This window comes from Melanerpes formicivorus, unplaced genomic scaffold (genome assembly GCF_026170545.1).
Source record: "Melanerpes formicivorus ecotype bairdi unplaced genomic scaffold, bMelFor1.0.p_v2 SCAF_40, whole genome shotgun sequence".
Lineage (NCBI taxonomy): Eukaryota > Metazoa > Chordata > Aves > Piciformes > Picidae > Melanerpes > Melanerpes formicivorus.
The window spans coordinates 2,906,820-2,927,040 of NW_027142392.1; the positions used below are offsets into that span (position 1 = coordinate 2,906,820).

General features: G+C 44.7%; 1 long non-coding RNA gene across 1 annotated transcript; it reads left to right on the forward strand.

The window, feature by feature from the left end:
• Nucleotides 1–5,588: 5,588 nt before the first annotated feature.
• LOC137451192 (uncharacterized) lies at nt 5,589–19,280 on the forward strand. The gene is made up of 3 exons (XR_010989743.1): nt 5,589–5,722; nt 16,301–16,652; nt 17,789–19,280. It is a non-coding gene; the product is annotated as an uncharacterized lncRNA (long non-coding RNA).
• The last annotated feature ends 941 nt before the right edge of the window (nt 19,281–20,221 follow it).

Here is a 20,221-nt window from a genome sequence, read left to right on the forward strand (position 1 = left end):
TGCCTTCAGCTGTGCTTCTTTACTGAACCTACATCAGAGTACAGTCCTGGGTTCCAGCAGGCTGCATTGGTGGGCTTCAGACTGTCTCCCAGTTGAAACTTGGCCCCTGATGCACATAGATCATAAACTCATAGAATGCTCTGGGTTGGAAGGTACCTTAAAGATCATCTAGTTCCAGTTTGTCTTCCAAGGAGGGGTTGGGGACATGCCCTGCCCCAACACCATGGCCTGGGGCACCTCCTACTAGACCCAGCTGCTCAAGGCCCCATCCAGCCTGGCTTGAACACTTACAGTCTGGGACCCTCCACATCTTCCCTAAGCAATGTGTTTGAGTGCCTCACCACCCTCATGGGGAAGAATTTCTTGCCAGTGTCTAATTTCAGTTGAGATTCTTTCAGTTTGAAGTCATTGCCCCTTGTTCTGTCACTCCATGCCTTTGTAAGAAGTCCCTCTTCAACCGTCAGTGAACAGTACAGGTTCAGCTGGCAAATTGTACTGTGCTTTGGTTTGAATCTCAACTGAGTGAAGAATGCTCAAAACTTAGAAATGGAAGAGGGAGGAAATCAAGCAGACCTACTTAGCAACTGGAGCAAGTGACCAGTTACAAGAAATACTACTGGAAATTCAAGGATAGTATAGGCAAGTTTAGCCAGTCCCTCTTCACCTCTGCTTTGAGAATGTGACTCACTGGTCAGTGTATTCTCTGTAGTTGCTACAGAGCCAGCTGCTCTTCATAGCAAAGGTGTTCACAGCAGGGATTGTGATTTTTAGCCTGAGACTGAAGCACTCAGTACTACAGAATTGTAATGCTGACTTTGAGCACTGATGCTTGTGAAAAAGGGCAAGTAGCCTTAGTCTATTGTTCTGGCTGTCATCAGGCTATTATTTGTGGATATTTTCTTCTCACTTTCTCTGACAAGCCACAAAGCTGTGCTCCTTCAAAGCAGAGTGTTCCAGAAGATTCAATCCTTTAAAGCTTTTCCCAGGATGCCATATTGCCAAAGCCATAGAAGGCTTCATGCAGCTCTGGAGAAAATCCCTCACCCTGTCTCCCCAGCAATGATAGACTGTTCTTCATAATAGCTGTGACCTAAAGCTATGGCTTTAATTCTGTGTAGGCATTCCTAGACATTTTGACTAGATCAAAAATGACAAGCTGTGACTTCAGCATGATGCAATTTAAACAAGGGATCTCTTTCTTTCCCTGAGCTTTCCCATTCTCCCAAAGCCAGCTGCTGATTTGGCTCTTGGTTACCTGAGAGTGAGGTTATTGCTCCACGTCTGATCCTGTTGCTGGAGTGCTGACAGGCAACTTTCCAACAGCACATTGTTTTTGGATCTCAGCAGCTGGCATGGCTTTCATTGGTTGCACAAACTCCAGGCATCAGAAGGGTATTGTCCCTGATGTGACACCTCAAGTCTCTGCCAGAGCCAGAGTCAGCCAAATCTCCTGGACAACATAATCCATTTGATCTCTGGGTTACTGCTTGCCCTGCACCGAAAGTGACAGTGACTGTGGTCTGTCACACCTCTCTTTGCTTTTACAATCTTCACACAAAGATCCACAGCTTCTCAAAGATCAGGAAGACCTCCTGAAATGTCCTCTGTGTCCACTAGCCTCTGTATGCCTACTGCAACAACAGGGCAAACAGAAGCTGATGCCTTACAAAGCCATACCCAAACAAACAAACTGGAGGACTGCTCAGCTGAGAGCACATCATGGATTAAAATGCTGCAAACTCTTGCCTGTTTGAGTGAGATCTCCCATAGTAGAGCAGAAATGATTCCCTAACACCATGCAAGCTAGTCAGCTGCTAAAAATAATGGGGTCTGTGCACCCTGTTCCAGAAGCTTATAGCCTGTGTTGATGACTGCTACAATAGCTTGAGTGTTGTACCTGCTCTTGGTTTGCACAGTTGCAATGATGGTTTTCATACTGAGATGATTCTTCCTACACCAATGGTGCAGTGGAAGATCAAGGTTTCTGTTTGGGTTTGTTTTGTCTGTCCCTGGGTCAGTAGTGACCACAACCACATATGGCAGGTAATTCTGTGAAAAGGAGGAGGTGCTCTCTCAAATATTAGTTTCATAGGAGTTCTTCCTCAGCTTTTTGTATTCGGTCTCCCTCTCCTGCTGTCCCATGGAGTGGTGGTTCTTGTACTGCTGACCCTGCCGGGGTGCACAGCAGAGCTAAGTCTAGGACAGGATCATGCAGACTCCAGCTGTGCACCTCACTGTGCTGGGCGAGCGCTAGATGGCAGCCGGAGCTAGGGAAACGCCGTAAAACCCAGGGTTCCTTTCTTCCAGACATGATTCCCTTTGTCACTCCTCCCTCTGCTCCTTGTAATTATCGTCGGACGCAGCTAAGAGCGCATCTCAGAGTTAATCGAAAGAATTATACCACAGATTTTTGAGGACTTGGGCTCTGTTTCTGTGGCTTGACAAGAAATTTGCAGCAGGTCTGTGTCGGCAGCATTAACATTTCCTCCTTTGCAACTGCTGAAGATTGTGGTAGCTATCACGAGAGCATGAATCTGAATTCTAAGATAAAAGCCATCCAGATGACATTTAAAGCTGTAGTTATTGCCCCTCAGTTTTTGCTGTCATAAATTAGGGCATGGTTTTTAGAAGCCTTTCTTTAAACCTACCAGTTAATCTTCTGGGCAAGCACGCAGCAATCTGTACTCAGCAGCAACTCTTTATGGTCTTTGAGATGAAACTGGTTTTATTTTCCAGTATTTTACCTCCAGGCTTCTTGTGTTGCTATAAAGGAGCTTTGCCAGCTGTGTGCATTGTTCCTGTGCCACACAAGTTCTGAGAAATACCATCTTAATGCCCTGTTCATGCATGGATGGGTGAATCGTCCATTTCATTAGTTCACAGGTCTGTGTACTGCATCCTGTAAAAATTGCTCTGTATTTGTGACCTTGTCCCCCTTGTCATGCATCTGGAGATGCCCTGCTTGAACACACTGCTTGAGCCCATCTGCACAGGCTATTGGGCAGGCCCCAAAGTACTCTGCTTCCTAATAGTGAGTAGCAAAAGAAGAGGTATATCACAGTGTCCACAATGAGCTTTCACTGCAGCTTGGGGTGACTTAAAATGAGCAAGTTCATAGAATCACAGAATAGTTTGGGTTGGAAAGGACCTTAAAGATCACATAGTTTTCAAAACCCATGCCATGGGCAGGATCACTTTCCATAGACCAGATTGCTCAAGGCCTCATCCAACCTGTCCTTGAACACTTCCAGGAAGAGGGCATTGACAACGTCCCTGGGCAACCTGTTCCAGTGTCTCACCACCCTCACTGTAAAGAATTTCTTCCTAGTATCCAGTCTAAATCTGCCCTCTTCCAGCTTAAAGCCATTCCCCCACATCCTATCCCTAAAAGCCTCTGTAAGAAGTGCCTCAACAAGTTACTCTACTATGGATCAGCATGATACAACTCTCCTCTGCTATGACTCCTCTGTGGTGTTGCACAACAGCTACACTCTCCTTCCGCCAGCCATTCTCAGTCGAAAATTTCCCTTTTGGACACAAGAAAAGCTCCAAATGCTGTTTCTGGCAGTGTGGGCCTTGGTTGAGGACAAATAGCTGCAGAAAGAGAGTCCCAACTGAGGTGTATCGACCTGGAGAATGCATGGGATGTGTGATCATGGGGAAGGTCAGAGAGGGACTGGCCAGAGAAGGCAAACAGCAGCAGGTAGCTGCAAAAGGGAGAAGAGCTTCTAGACTGGGGCTGGCTTATATTAGTACCTACAGGGAATTTGTCTACCTTTAGGAAAGGTCATTTTTTTTCCAGCTCTCACAATGAACAGGCAGGATGACATTTATATATCATTTTCAGTAACATTCTATAGCTTTCCCAGGCTAACAAAAATGTTCATTCAGATCTATGGGTTAATCAGGATGACTTTATTTATTACTAATGCAGAAACCTCCACGTTACTGGATGTTGACATTGACCTCTTGAAGGCAAACAGCTGAAAAAATACTTGTTACTGTAACCTCATTACTGAAAGCTAAGAATAACAACACCCCCCCTTTATTTCTGCTTCATTACACTTGAAATTATGATTGCAATTCTGAACAGTCCTCCAGCAAAATGCATTTAAAAGAGAGCAATGCTTTAATGTTATTAGAAATTCCCATTTCAATATTTATCCAGGTGCAATTAGCAATCTATTAGCTGTGCAAAAGTAAATCGTATCCCACTTCACCTGTGCACCTTGTTTGGTGCTCTGTGCCCAAATGGAATTCATAATGATAAGCTGTCATTGCAGGGGGAGGTTAAAAGCTTTTACTTCTGGAGGCACTTAGATCTTAATAGCAGTTTCCACTGAAAGGAAGTGCAAACCCAGACATAATGATTCCCATCAACAGTCATTTGTCTATCTGGCACTGAAAAATGCTGCTATTCAGTCAGCCAAGTCAATTAAGACAGAAAACATACTTTCCACTAGCACACATCCTGGTTAATTTCTCCTACCTTTTATTTAAATATCATGGGAAAGTAATAACTAGTAGACTCTATCAGAAGTATTTCTTTCTGCCACAAAGTCAAGAGTCAGTGCCGGGCAGGCCACTAAGCTCGTGACAGATGCTCCCTATGAAGCTCTCTGCCTTCCCAAAGGGAAGAAAAAGGGAATGTGGGAGAGAGGCTGATGGGTTGGGAAAGAAAACTAAACAAGCTCTAACAAATAGAAATAATAATAAATTTAAATATATGCAAATAAATACAAAACCAATATGGAGCCTAACCCCCTGGTGGCAACTGGTCACTGTCACCACTGATGCTGTGGCAGAAGTCCCAGTCTGGACTCAGCAGCAGATGGGATCCAGATTCAGGAGCTGGATTCAACAACTCAATTCAGGAACTCATGAACTGGGATCAAAGGCAGAACAGGAAGAGATTTCCTTGTATGTCAGCCATTGAAGATGAGGCTGGACCCTGATGATCCCTCAGTTTTATAGGGAATCCCTTGTTGATCAGCTTAGGGCCACCTGAGCTGTCTTCTCCTCTCCACAGTTTTAGCCCTTTACTCTGCCCCCACAAGGTGGCACATAAAATATGGCACTGCCTTCCGTTTGCAGCCCAGCCCTTGGTCCTAACCCTCCTCATCACTTTCACACTGCTAGCAGCAGCCACTGTGTGTGCAAACCTGCCCTGAGCTGCACAAACTGCTGGCACTGAGCAGAGACTGAGCTGGGAAGTCACAGCACTGAACAAAATCAGTTCTGCTCAAGCCAGGACACCCTTGTGTACCTGCCAAATGCTAAGCCTAATACTTGACATGTTAGGAAATGCCAGCACAGCTCTATACTCAGGTTAGTTCCTCCAATCCAGCAGGTTCTTTTACTAGTATTTCATTATTATTTCTGAAGTTTTCATTGCAATCTTCAATGCACCTCAGCTGAAGCCATGCTGATAATGTCTCCTTGGGAACCCACAATGGAGAGCTGATTGCCTAGTTTTCCCTTGTGATAAATACAGAGAGCTGGATCTGTGGGGTAGAGCATGTGCAGACCTGCACTCTTAGATTTCACCATGCTGCAGATTGCTTCAGCACCTTCTCTGCCCATGGCCATCACTCCTGGGTAGCCGGTACCAGCAGGGAAGCTCCCACCAGTGGGTTTGAAGAGGGTACAGTCCTGTTGCACGCTGTCAGTACCTCCTTGGTGTCATGCTCTCACCTTCACTCCTGGAAAACAGATGCCATAGGTAAGTTCAGTAATTGTATTGGTACTGAAAACCTGGAAGCCATGATAGACTTCTTTCCTTGGAATAGAACGAACATATGGAATAGAAGCTGACACTTCCCCGTCACTGGCATGCAATTAATGCAAGGTACAGGCTTATAGAGGGTTCAGTGTGACAATGACAGCTGTTTGGATACACCTGAGGGATTTTTCTCCAGAAACTAAGTGAATGCTAGCCCCAGTTACTTCCAGCTCCACACATGGCTGTGCTCCAGAAGGATCTGTACCTACACAGAGCTCTGTGGTTCTGACATAATCCGGAATGAAGCTTTTGGAGCACACTCTCTGGGAAGAGATGCTTGCATCTATTAAACCAAAACAACTAGGAGAAAAGAAATCATTCTGTTTGTCAAAGAATATTTCCTCTGCAACCTGCTCTAGGTGAACATGCTCTGGTGGGGGGCTGGACTAGATGATCTCCAGAGGTCTCATCCAACCCTTACCATTCTGTGATTATGTGATTCAAAACTATTACATTGACTTGACCTAGAAGAGGAGGCTCAGGGGAGACCTCATTGCTCTCCACAACTCCCTGAAGGGAGGTTGTAGCCAGGAGGAGGTTGGTCTTTTCTCCCAGGCAACCAGCACCAGAACAAGAGGACACAGTCTCAAACTGCACTGGGGAAAGTTTAGGCATGAGGTGAGGAGAAAGTTCTTCACAGAAAGAGTCGTTAACCATTGGAATGTGCTGCCCAGAGGTGTGGTGGAGTCACCATCCCTGGAGGTGTTCAAGAGGGGATTGGATGTGGCACTTGAAGCCATGGTTTAGTAGTCATGAGGTCTTGGGTGACAGGTTGGGCTTGATAATCTTTGAGGTCTTTTCCAACCTTATTGATTCTACGATTCCATGGTTCACAAGAAAAGGCACCAGCTGCATGGAAGATGAAATGCAAGATAAGAAAGCATGAAGACTCAGTTATGATTTTGATCTAGAGACTAATGATTTTCCAAAGGTAGCATCAGTTACGATAAAAACCTCGAGAGCCAAATGACAGCTGCTGAGATAATGCAAAGACCAAATAAAACAAAAGGATTGAGATTTGCAAATACATCAATAACATTGTTTGGACTATGGAAGCAAAACTCAAAGGCTGTGGGCAGATTAATAACAGTCTCTCCCGCAGCCTAAGTTGCCTTGGAGACAATAATTATCTATCACACAGCAAATTTTCTGCTGTTGTCTGAACACACTCATAAAGATTTCTTTCATTTGAAGGCTTTTCTTTTTCCCCCCTGTTTGTTTCATATCTTGCAGTCTATGCCAGATGGCAGGTGGAGGCAGTGTCTTGGATGTGTGACTCTTCCATTCCAGTCTGTGACAAATTGTCCCTAGCATTTCCAAACTCAGTACAGAAACTGGCAATTCGCTCCCACCCTGCCTGTTGTAACATCTTCTGTCAATGACTTCAAAGACATGAACTTAACGAACCCAGACTGAAATACCATTAAAGGCAAGATGCACTTATTCCTGAAAAGGGCATGTAAGGGAGGGCTGTCTTATGATGGCAGAGATCTTGCAAGCTAATAGAAGAGAAGAAAATTTTGCAATAGCTTTCCACTAGAGGGAAGATGTTTCATTAAACTGAAGCTTCCTGGCACAGAATGCACTTGGTTGGGTTTCATTTCAGCTCTTAGCTCACTTGCATATGTCGGGACGCATACACAGCAGGTATGTAGGTGGGCCTGAAAAGACATACAGCAGGTCCTTTGTCATATTAAACCAGAGAGGAGTTGATGCAATTTGAGCTAATTAGTAGGGGAGGAAACTTTGAAGGGCAATGTAACTCCATCGATTTCATGCTGAAACTGTAAGTCATGCATTCATCAGCCACAGAAATGACTCCTGGTAGCACCATCAGAAAATATGTCACTCTGCCAAAATCCACATACATCTGTGCTAGACACATTTATTTCCTACCCCATGTCCACATATATCAAAACAGAGCTGATTTGGAGAAGCTAAGTTTCATGTATAAATTCATGGGGATCAAGTTTAAAACTTGAACTTGTAAAATGCTAATTGAACTCATGCCCACCAATCTGCTTTTAGTTTTTTTGTGTCTGTGCTAGGAGACCTGGGGCCAAATATTTTCTGTTTAACACCTTTTCATCACTGAGCCCCCACTCTTTTAGCAGTGGCTAACCAACAGTGTGTCAGAGAGGAGCAGACAGCACTGGTTCCTTTTTCCCCAGCTTCTGTGGGCACAAGTGTGGCAACGCCAGCGACGAGCAGTGTGAGCAATCTGGCAGTGCAGGCCTAGAGCCTGACATGGTGGCAGACCATACCCAGCATAAATGCAGAGTCAGCTAGCAGTGTACCAAAACAGTGCTGTGCCTGCAGCATGTAACTAAAACAGGACACTGGTAGCTATAAACATAGAAAGTTATCTTGGAACAAGAGGACATGCACCTGCATCAACAACCTCGTTGTGTCATTAGTAGTTGGACCAATAATCTATAATAGTGCAATGTGTGGTCACTCATAGGGAACCAATGAAGCCATGCCAACAAAGCACTCTGAGTTTAGATAAGTTGTAGCAGTTCCCTTGCTACGCACTTCTGCCTTTCCTTTCTCTTCTTCTTCTACCCTTTAATTTACTGTGCTATACTCGCACCGCAGGCCTGCACCATAGGCCTGCACTATGGGAACAATACTCGATCATATTGGTCAGCTGTATTGACTCCAATCTCCGTCACCCCCATACACAAGCATTCAGATCTTCTGCTGCTGCTTTGGCTGCAGCTGGCCTTGTGAGCAGCTGTGTGCTCGGCAGCCTGACCCTGCAGCACCACAGACCTGAATGAATAGAGCAGTCTATCGTCAACCATCTCTGGTGGACAACAAGCCATTTGATTAATGCAGGTGTATTTTCCCTTCCTTGAACCTCCTGCATCATCCTGTCTGATGGTGGAATGCTATTGATTTCTACAGCTTCAAGTGCATGCTGCAAAATGTTTTGTCATATGCTTACCTTTAGGATGTTTCTAATGTTGCCATGGAGCAGACTTAGGGAAACTAAGCTCATGCCTGGGAATGTAGAACCACAGAATCATAGAATTCTTTTGGTTGGAGAAGACTTCTAGGATCATTGAGTCCAACAGCCAATAAACCATGTCCTGAAGTGCCATGTCCACACATTTCTTGAACACATTCAGGCACAGTGACTCCACCACCTCCCTGGGCAGCCTGTTCCAATGCCTGGCCACTCTTTCAGTAAAGAAGTTATTCCTAGTATCCAATTTAAACTGGCACAATTTCAGGCTACTTCCCCTTGTATGTCATGACATAAAGGGATACTTGTCTTGCAGTTGGGTAGAGGTCACAACCACCTGTTGACAGGACTCCTCAATACACAGGGACATGAAGGCTTTTATCCTGTATTAAAGACTACCAAAAATGCCACAAAAATTATCAATGGCAAGTATACTAATGGTTACTTAAGTGAATATACACAGATATCACTCTAATACAAATTACAATCAACAATCCATAATATAGCATCCTTCAGTAGAATGACAGCAGTTAATGATAGATGTCACCAACTGTACAGCAAGAACAAATTACAGCAACAATCAAGTAGATAGATGCCATTAGAGGTTGATACAAACTTCTCATCAATGAAGCAACCTATCAACAATGCAGTAGCAGAAATAGTTGTGACAAATAGCTTTTACAGATATACGATACTGGTATCAAATGAATTAGACACACTTCAGAAAGAACCAAACCATCCCAAAGGAGAGAAACCAATCCCAGAGGGAGGCCAACTCCCACAGGTGGGAGGGAAAACCCCAAAATTAGGCTCAAAGAGAACCCAATAAGATTAATAGAGTCTCACTTCAGAGCTGCTCATTGCCACCAAGTCTGGAGTCAGCCAGACATCCCTGCTGAGCATTCAAGAATCACAGAATCATAGAATGGCTTAGGTTGGAAGGGACCTTAGAGACCATCTACTCCAACCTCCCTGACATGGGCACAGATGCCTCTCAAATAGGCTTAATTGCTCAAGGCCTCGTCCAGCCTGGCCTTGCACACCTCCATAGAGAGGACATCCACAACCTATTCCAGAGTCTCACCACCTTCATACTGAAGAACTGCAGTCTAAACCTATTCTCCCTCAGCTTAAAACCATTCCCCCTTGTCTTATTGCTAGACATCCTTAAGAAAAATCCCTCTCCAGCTTTTCTGAAGGCTCCCTTCAGGTATTGGAAGGCAGCACCACCCCAGTTCCCTCATCCTATCCTCATAACAGAGGTGCTTCAGCCTTTGGGTCACTTTTGCAGCCCTCCTCTGGATTTGTTCCAACAGTTCCATGTCCTTCTTATGATGGTGGAAAGTTTTTGTGAGATTCAGCCTGGTTAGGAAAGGAAACACAAATGCAGCACAGGAAGTTCTCAAAGAGAGAGGTTTAGTTCTGGAGGAAAAAAAGTTGATACCTCTCATATCATAAGAGGGTGTAGAACATCACTGCCTCAAGCAGCCAATAGACACTGATGATTTCAATTTTTCACCTGTATCAGAGGATGGTGTTTTCTGTTCTTTTAGACTCATTTTAATTTCTCAGACTGTTTCTACTTTTTTTCAGATGATCAGTTGCCAAAGATGCCAGCTGCACTTCTCAAAGGTGTTTCTGGGTCCCAGGCCTAGTCCCCTAGCTCACGGTTCCACACAGGCAGCACTTTCTTTGTCCGTATTTTTCAGCAGAACATTTTCTTTTGTTGAGTAATTTCCACCCTTCCAACCAGGCCACCTTTATGGCTGCTCACATCAGGGCATGCAAAGACTTCAGGGTTTTGCTGGAAAAAAAAAGAGTTCCCCACATCACCAGGCACCGGTGCACAAGCTGAGCCTAAGGAGACAGCACTGACATTTCTTTTTAATAACTGCATTTGCTGAGGCTTTCTCTTGTTTTATTCATTCACTGGAATCATTTTCTCCATGTTGCTACTGCTTATCTTGACAGATGCCTGCACTTCCATTTAGTGCTTAGTCTCCCACAACAGGCACACTTTTTTTTCTAGCTCTCTGCCCTGAATGTTCATCCTCTAATTAACAGCTCCAGAGACTGATCACTGTCTCAGCGCTGCCACTGCAAAGCAAAGAGCTTTAACAGGAACCACAACAGCAGCGCTGGAATTTAATTATGATTACTGCTGCTATAAACAAAGATAAAAGACAGAGATAAATAGTGATCTTCACTAGCATTTGATGTGACAGAGCTTTGATTCTCAAAGCTGGTTTAAGTGCCTGACTCCACAAACCAATGGGAGGGTTCTCCCATTTATCACATTTGCAGGGAGAATGTTTTTTCCTTGAATTCCTAGAATCACAGAAAAAGAGAGGGAAAGCAGGAAGAGAAGAATCAGGATCAACTATAATTTTCTGTCCATGACAGATGTTTAAGCTGTTAATACAAATCTTCAGTGATAGACACTCTGTAGTTGTTGCCTTCTCCTTGCTTAAAGGTTTAGCAATGGTTTCGTTAATATCTAAAGTGTAACTTATAGTTTCATAGTTTCATAGGTTCATTCAGGGTTGGAAGGGACCACAAGGATCATCTAGTTCCAACCCCCCTGCCATGGGCAGGGACACCCCACACTAGATCAGGCTGGACAGAGCCTCATCCAGCCTAATCTTAAACACCCCCAGGGACGGGGCCTCGACCACCTCCCTGGACAACACATTCCAGGGTCTCACCACTCTCATGGGGAAGAACTTCCTCCTCACATCCAGCCTGAATCTCCCCACCTCCAGCTTCATTCCATTCCCCCTAGTCCTATCACTACCTGAGATCCTGAGAAGTCCTTCCCCAGCCTTCCTGTAGGCCCCCTTCAGATACTGGAAGGCCACAATTAGGTCACCTCGGAGCCTTCTCTTCTGCAGACTGAAGAGCCCCAACTCCTTCAGTCTGTCCTCATAGGAGAGGTGCTCCAGCCCTCTGATCATCCTTGTGGCCCTTCTCTGGACACGTTCCAGCACCTCCACATCCCTCTTGTAATAGGGGCTCCAGAACTGGACACAGTACTCCAGGTGGGGTCTCACCAGGGCTGAGTAGAGGGGGAGGATCACCTCCCTCGACCTGCTAGCCACACTTCTCCTGATGCAGCCCAGGATCTGATTGGCTTTGTGGGCTGCAAGTGCACATTGAGAGCTCATGTTGAGCTTTTTGTCCACCAGCACCCCCAAGTCTCTCTCCTCAGGGCTGCTTTCCAGCCAGTCACTGCCCAGCCTGTATTTGTGCCTGGGATTGCCTCGACCCAGATGCAGGACCCTGCACTTGGCTCATATTGAACTTCATGAGGCTGGCTTCCGCCCACCTCTCCAGCCTGTCAAGGTCCCTCTGGATGGCCTCCCTTCCCTCCAGCGTGTCTGCTGCACCACACAGCTTGGTGTCATCAGCAAACTTGCTGAGGGTGCACTCAATGCCACTGTCCATGGCACCCACAAAGATGTTGAACAAGACAGGTCCCAGGACTGATCCCTGAGGGACTCTGCTTGTCACTGGCCTCCACTGGGACATGGAGCCATTGACAGCCACTCTTTGGGTGCGGCCATCAAGCCAGTTCCTTATCCATCTAGTGGTCCACCCATCAAACCCATGTGTCACCAGTTTGGAGACTTGCTCCATCTTCTGTGAGCATGTAAATCAAAAATGATTCTTGTATTGAGCAGAAAACTTCAGAATTTGGTATTAGTATGGGTCTTACAGAAACACCAGCCCTTCCACTTTTATGACAAATCACAGAGAAATACAGTTTTCCTCATAATTTGGTGCCAATTTCATCCCACCTATGTGTCCTTAACACTCTCAGAAGAGTACTCACAGGGAGTGTCAATAGCCCCTGTCAAAGTCAAGACAGATGGCGTGTTACTTCTTTCCTAACCAGTGAGACCAATCACCCTTTTGAAGAAGAAAATACATCTGAACTGATGTCATTTGCTCTTGATATCCATGTTCATAGAGATCATCTAGTCCAACCCCCCCTACAGTAAGCAGGGACATCCCCAACTATAGCAGGTTTTTTCAGAGATCCATCAAGCCTGACCTTGATTGTCATCCAGTCATAGAACCTCCACCACCTCCTGTTCCAATGTTCCACCACCCTCACCGTAAAGAACTTACCCCTAATGTCCAGTCTAAATCTACCCTTCTCCAGTTTGTCCTCTTGCTACAAGCCCTTGCAAACAGTCCCTTCCCAGCTTTCTTGCAGGCCACCTTCAGGCAACTTATCTTGGTGCCTGCCAAAATTCTGTTGGCAGGCACCTGCATTTTTTCATCATCTAGATACTTACAATTAGTTTTTCAGTTGTTGTCAGTGAGGCCTCGTAGTCCCTATTTCCTCTCCAGTTCTCTCCTAAAGGCAGGTGTTCTTCCTGAACTCTTGTACCCCTCCCATATGTTCTCTACTTTCCAACCTGGTTTATTCTATTCTATTCTATTCTATTCTATTCTATTCTATTCTATTCTATTCTATTCTATTCTATTCTATTCTATTCCATTCCATTCCATTCCATTCCATTCCATTCCATTCCATTCCATTCCATTCTCCTGAGCTTGCTTCAGGCTGCCTTTAAATACCATACCAGGAGATTTATCAGCCATGTTGAAGCATCAAACATCTACGAATTTCATGTTTCTTCTCCAGTTCCAAGATGAAAACTTACTCTTTTTCTTTACCACATTGTTCTTTGGGTTTTGTTTTGTTTTGTTGGGTTTTTAATAGATTTGGCCAGCATTGGACTTTTTAGGGAAAACTGAGGGGGGGAAAAAGAAAGGAAGTCAATGTTTTGGCCTTCTCCACACTGATCTATTTAGCAAGTGAAACAGAGGCCTTACTTTTGCCTGACTGTTACCTTACTAAGGCTATTTATAGCCAAATCTCTTGTTATTTGCCATCTTTTGTTACAAGCTGCATCTTCTTTTATGCCTTCATCTTCTCAATCCTGTCCCTAACTGCTCTTCTTTTTTTTTTCTTTGTCTTTAACTATTAACCCTAGTTTCCCTTTTTTTTTGCTATTGTGCTTGAGGACAGTGATGAGTGAGCAAAGAGAAAAGCTACCTCTTTGTCCTGTCTGAATTCATCTGTATCTGTCCTTTACACTGTTCCTTTCTAAGTAACAGACATTCTCCTTAGCTTAGTCTTCCCTCTTACTGGCTACCAATGACATTTTAGTGATGGACTGCCTGAATTTAGCCAAATCTACCTTCTTGATGCCAATTGCTTTGTTTTGCTGGTCTCTCTTTTTCTTCACTGTTTAATTGTGAACTCACAGAATCACTAAGGATGGAAGAGACCTCAAAGATCATCAAGTCCCACCTGTCACCACAGACCTCATGACTAGACCATGGCACTAAGTGCCACATCCAATCCCCTCTTGAACACCTCCAGGGATGGTGACTCCACCACCTCCCTGGGTAGCACATTCCAATGCCTAACAACTTTCTCAGTGAAGAATTTTCTCCTCACTTCGAGCCTAAACTTCCCCTGGCACAGCTTGAGACTGTGTCCTCTTGTTCTGGTGCTGGTTGCCTGGGAGAAGAGACCAACCCCCTTCTGGCTACAACCACCCCTCAGGTAGTTGTAGAGAGCAAGAAGGTCTCCCTGAGCCTCCTCTTCTCCAGGCTAAACAATCCCAGCTCCCTCAGCCTCCCTCATAGGGTTTGTGCTCAAGACCTCTCCCCAGCCTCATTGCCCTTCTCTGGACATGTTCAAGAGTCTCAATGTCCTTCCTAAATTGAAGGGCTCAGAACTGGACACAGTGCTCAAGGTAACATTCAGTTATGTTCATTCAAGCTGCTTTCAATCTCAGATTACTGGTTGTTAATTAATTTCCCAGAATTAACTTAACCACATCTGAAGCTGAAACAAAAGAGATAAGAAACTCTGTGGCAATTAGGCACTAAATGGCTGAATAGCTGAATTTGAATGTGCATCCTTAACTTACTCAGCACATCTAGCTGTATCACAGACTGAAACTCCCTGGGGAAAAGTTTGTAGTAAACTGCTATAATTAGATAAAAATTCTTTGATGAATAGTAGCAAGGAGGTTATGTTAATTAATCGTTGCCCTGTTCTCTAAGATGCAGGATAACAATTTTAAAAGCAGCCAACATCCCCTTGACTAGTGTAAAAGGACGAAGTTCCATTCAGCAGCTAACTCACTGCAACAGGACATGGGAAGTTGTCAGACCTGCTCTTTTCTTGTCAGTTTTTGGGAAGGCAATTTAAATTTAAGTGTAGCAGTTACCAGTTAGAACAGAATAGAATAGAACTAACCAGGTTGGAAGAGACCTTTGAGATCATCAAGTCCAACCTATCATCCAACACCATCTAATCAACTAAACCGTGGCACTAAGCGCCCCATACAGTCTCTTCCTAAACACCTCCAGTGATGGTGACTCCACCACCTCCCTGGGCAGCACATTCCAATGGCCAATCACCCTCTCTATGAAGAACTTCTTCCTAACATTCAGCCTAAACCTCCCCTGGTACAGCTTGAGACTGTGTCCTCTTGTTCTGGTGCTGGCCGCCTGGGAGAAGAGACCAAGCCCACCTGGCTACAACCTCCCTTCAGGTAGTTGTAGAGAGCAAGAAGGTCTCCTCTGAGCATCCTCTTCTCCAGACTGAGCAACCCCAGCTCCCTCAGCCTCTCCTCATAAGGTTTGTGCTCCAAACTGCTCCCCAGCTTTGTTACCCTCCTCTGGACACATTCCAGCAAGTCAACATCTTTCCTAAACTGAGGGGCCCAGGACTGGACACAGGATTCAAGGTGTAGCCTAACCAGTGCAGTGCACAGGGGCAGAACGACCTACACGCTCCTGCTGGCCACACTGTTCCTGATGCAGGCCAGGATGCCGTTGGCCTTCTTGGCCACCTGTTGTGACTATCAACATCTTTATTGGAACGAATGAAGGGCTTTTCTTGCATGACCTGCCTCCTTGCAGCAGCAGCAGCTCCATTTCTGGGCCCATTTCTTAGCCCCTGCTTTCACTCATCTAAATATCCCAGACACACCCCAGCTTTTCTTGTGGGCATGCTAGGTCTTTCTGAGATCCCAAATCTGAGTCTGTATGAAGTCCAGTGGAAGCTGCTGCTTTCCTTCAAAATGCAGCTGGACAGAAAATGTTGAATGCCTTGAAGCAACCACCGAGAAGTGGGCTACAGGCTTCATTCTCTTCTTTGTGGGAAAGGATTCAAACCACCATTGCTCACCTGACAAAGGGTGTGTAACTGAGGGCAGAGTAGGCTCTGCTTCATCTGCCAAACTTGTTCCACTGTTTGGAAAAGTGAAATATTCAGTGAGTCACGAAATTGAGCATGATTCCTGAGAAAAGCGGTTGAGGGGGGAGGGTGATGCCTGCTCTTTCAGCCAAAGTTTGTGTACATATTTTGCATGAAACAAACATTGCATGAAATTTTGATGCAATCTCTACAGCCAGGCCCAAACCCACTGTTCCAAGCTTCACTGTGAGCACCTAATTACACAGCTAAAAAAATCACAGTCTTGCTTTTTTTTCTTTATTTTTTTTTCTTTCAGGGGGAAGCTGAGCAATCTGCAGGCAGGGCACCAAAGGGACACTGAAGGCAGCTTGGACACATTAAGTTAAAGAGGGCATTGAACTCAACATTCCTCACTTTGCATGAGGATCTGTTCCTTCTGCCAATCCGTGTTGAAGAAGGAGTGAGCTCTGCCTCTGCTGTCAAACTAGATGGTGCAGGTGAAGGTTCAGAGCTGTGAAACCTACATGGAAGGAGGCAGGTGTCCCTTCATTGCACTGACTAAGGCACCTAGGGCCCAGAGAGGCAGAAAAATATCAGACCTCAGCTCCCTGACAAGTTCACTGCTGCTGTACTCAGATCTGCACGTGTATCTACACAGATCTCTCCAGGTTAGGTATTTCAAGATATTTGTGTTGCCCTTTTAGTGCAGTTCTATGGGAGAAGACAGATAAAAATATTACCTTTCTCTGATCATGGTGCTTTCTAAAGATAAGTAAGACATTAGTCTTGTCTAAAACATACATTAGGAAAATTAGCATAGTCAATTGCCTGAGGAAATCTGTGAAAAGCTTCATCATGGGAGACTTTTAGCAAGACACTAGACAAATATCTGCCAGGGAGGTTGTAAGTAGAGTTTATCCAGTGTTTGGGTGGGAGGTAAAATGGCTGATCTGTGGAAGCCCTTTCCAGCCCTAATTTTCTATGATTCAGACTGTAAAGATTGCTTCACACTGTGTGTGCACAATAGCCTCCTGATCTTGATAACAGCACTAGATCCAAACCTATTACATCACTTGCAGCTTCACACTTCATAAAAGTTTATTTAGTGCAAACAGCATCTAAAACCTCCACAGCCCAAGGATGTTAGGCCTGTGTCCAGGCAGCAGATAAGGCACTGGAAAAGATGAACATGGCTACTAAGTTCTCAGCAGTAAAAGCTGTCAGTGTAGGCAGAGGAATGCAGACAGTAAACAGTGAAGAGACCTTCAAAACAGACACACAAAACAGCAGAAAGTAAGAATAGGATAGGATAGGATAGGATAGGATAGGATAGGATAGGATAGGATAGGATAGGATAGGATAGGATAGGATAGGATAGGATTAACCAAGTTGGAAAAGACCTTCGAGATCCTCATGATACAGAACCTAGGGATACTCTTAACTTGTCTCCCAGGACTCATTCTGCATCAGCCACCACCAAGAGCATTGCATGTGTCAGGAGCACAGACATGGAGCCAACAGAAGCCTCTGCTTTGCTTTCTGGTGGCAAAAGGAAATTTTGTGGAGAAAATATTCTGGGTAGCAGCTGAGTTTAGACTGAGCATCCAGGACTTGTCTGTTCATACAGCTTCAAAGCAGTGCCTTGTGTGCCTGTGTGTAGCAAACCCCAAATCTCTCTGGTTAGGACTGTTAATGTCTCATTTGCACACCCACCTCTGCAAACCCTGCACAATTTCCTCACAAAGAACCTGTTTCTTTTTCTACACTTATATGGGTCATTATTTGCCTTTCCTCCTACTTGCAGGTCTGTACATGGAAGACTTCTGGAGCTGCTTACGCACAAACGTTGTTGTGTTTCTGCCAGAGGGATGACTAAGACAACAGAGCCAAAGGCTGTGGCTAGCCTCATAAACTGGTTTTATACCTCTCAGAATGAAAACATATTCTTCAACTGCTTTCTGGAAAAGGATCAGCCACAAAAATATGTTGAAGCTTTTTATCTTGGTCTTAATTGAATAGTGGTGTTAAGTATTGACAGCATCTGAAAAACAAGAAGCAGCAAGTTAGAGAAGCCCATCTTATGGTGTTTGCCACTGAGGCTTCACAAAAAGGCAACAGGAGGGATTAGGTACCTAGAAGACTTTGGCTCTGGAGAAGGAGGGTTGTTAAACAGAGAGGACAAAACTGAGAGGGTACTCAATAGTACCTAAAATGCTCAGGCAGCTGCTGCAAAAAAAGCTAAATGAATAAACAGTCAGTGGAAAAAGAACAAGAATTAATAAACTGCAGCAAGAAAGATTTCTTCTCTTTAGAAAAAAAGATCTCAGGGAGATTGGGAAATATCTGCTTGCAAGTTGTCAAGAACAGGTAATGCAGATACTCATCAGAAATGAGGCATTAATAATAATCCCTTCAGGGACAATGACCTCTCAAGGCCTTTTCCAGCCACATTGCCTGTACTTCTATGATAAGATTTGAAACAGATGCAGACATGACAGGAGATGTTAGCAACTGGAAGAAAGTCTAACTAATTAAAACTTTAGAAGATTGCTCACTTTTTCCTGCCCTGCATTAGGAGACTGGAAGGTCTCTGGGGCAGTGCCTGAATATAAAAATCAGGCAAACATGGAAACAAAACCCCAAAATGTTGCTTAAATGTTAAGAGTAAAGACATTTAGGAGATGGAAACAGAATCAACTTTGATTAGTCCTGGGCTTGCTGCAGAGCTGGAAGATGTATAAATAACTATAGCAATAGGTAATAGTAAGCTTCTCATAATCTGCTTTGGATCCAAGAGGGAAGAGAGAGGCTCTCCGGTGCTCAGTATGCATTGTTAGGAGGTACACTGCCCCAGATACAGTGATGTGGTTTTTATCTGGAGTAAGGTGGGAAGATTTGTTGTTATATGTTCATAAAGAGAGCCAAAGGTTTCTGATTTGTTTCTGCAGATTTCAGTCTGGCAGGTTAAATCATCTTGAGCTGTCAGATGTGAGCTACCAGGGGATTGCTAAGAGCAGTTACACCACCTGAGTCCTGAAGCTCTTTCTGCTGATTTCCGCTTGCACAGTCAGCAAAAAGCCTGTAATAAATTCAACAGGCTTGCTCAGACAGGACCCACTGATTTCTGATCTCAGCTTTTTGGACGTTCTTTGCTCCACACTCAGCCACATTTGCAGCAAAACGCAATAAGCCCAGCCCAGGCGTTTTGCAATGCAACCAAGCACTGCCTGTTACACAATACAGGAAAGGAACAAAAGGAGGCTTCTGTAAGAAAAAAACCACCACACAACAACAAACAAAACACCAACAATATATATTTTCATGAAAACTTCTTGAAATCTGAATTTCACAGTTATTCTGGCACAGCTGGATTCCGCAGCAGGTGGGCTCAGAGGGCTTAAGGATGCTCAGTGAGCAAACAGAGAAATAGAACCTAAGTGGGTTCTGGCATACACAAGATTATGAGTTCCTTACAGGGTGACCTCTGTGGCATGGTAGGCTCCAGGGACTCTGCCCCTAGCTGCTCAGAGCACACTGAATCTTGTCTCCAGCTTCCTGCCCAGGTCATCTTACTTCATGGGGTATCTGGAGGGATGTGAGCAAAGAGCAGGTGAAAAGGTAGGCCCATAGGAATGGCATCCATAAAAGCCAGCACACAGGGAGGAGTAACTAAGCAGGGTTGGAAGAAACTCAAAGTAGGCAAGGAGTGGAAGAAACTACACAGAACTCAGATTTACCTGTTTACCTGGGTCAGGGAAAGGCTCATCCATCCAGTCAAGGTCTAGTTCATTTCCTAGAGTCACATACTTGCTTGCTCATGCCAGAAAACAACTGCTGAAGAATTTAGGATTTCCATAAGGGGAATGGTTTGAAATGGGAAACCCAGGTTAAATTGCTTTCTACTGCTAATTTGGCACGCTGAGACCTCCTTCTTTTAAGACTAATGACTTACCTGAACAGCCTCAGGGCATTGTGGAAGCCAGCTGTCTCAGCCTTCCTGTCTGACAGTGTTCTGCTGTGAATGAAACATATTTTAGAGCCAAAAAGGAGAGAGAAAGATTGCTGGGCAAGATCTTTGGGCCTCTGCTATTTTTAGAAAGAATTCCCCTGAAATTGCTCTTAAAATCTGTTGCTCCTCACAGAAAAAAACCCAACCTGACTAAGTACAAGTGGGTGATGCACTCAGCATTGGTCAGGCCACACTTTGAGTACTGAGTCCAGTTCTGGGCCCCTCAGC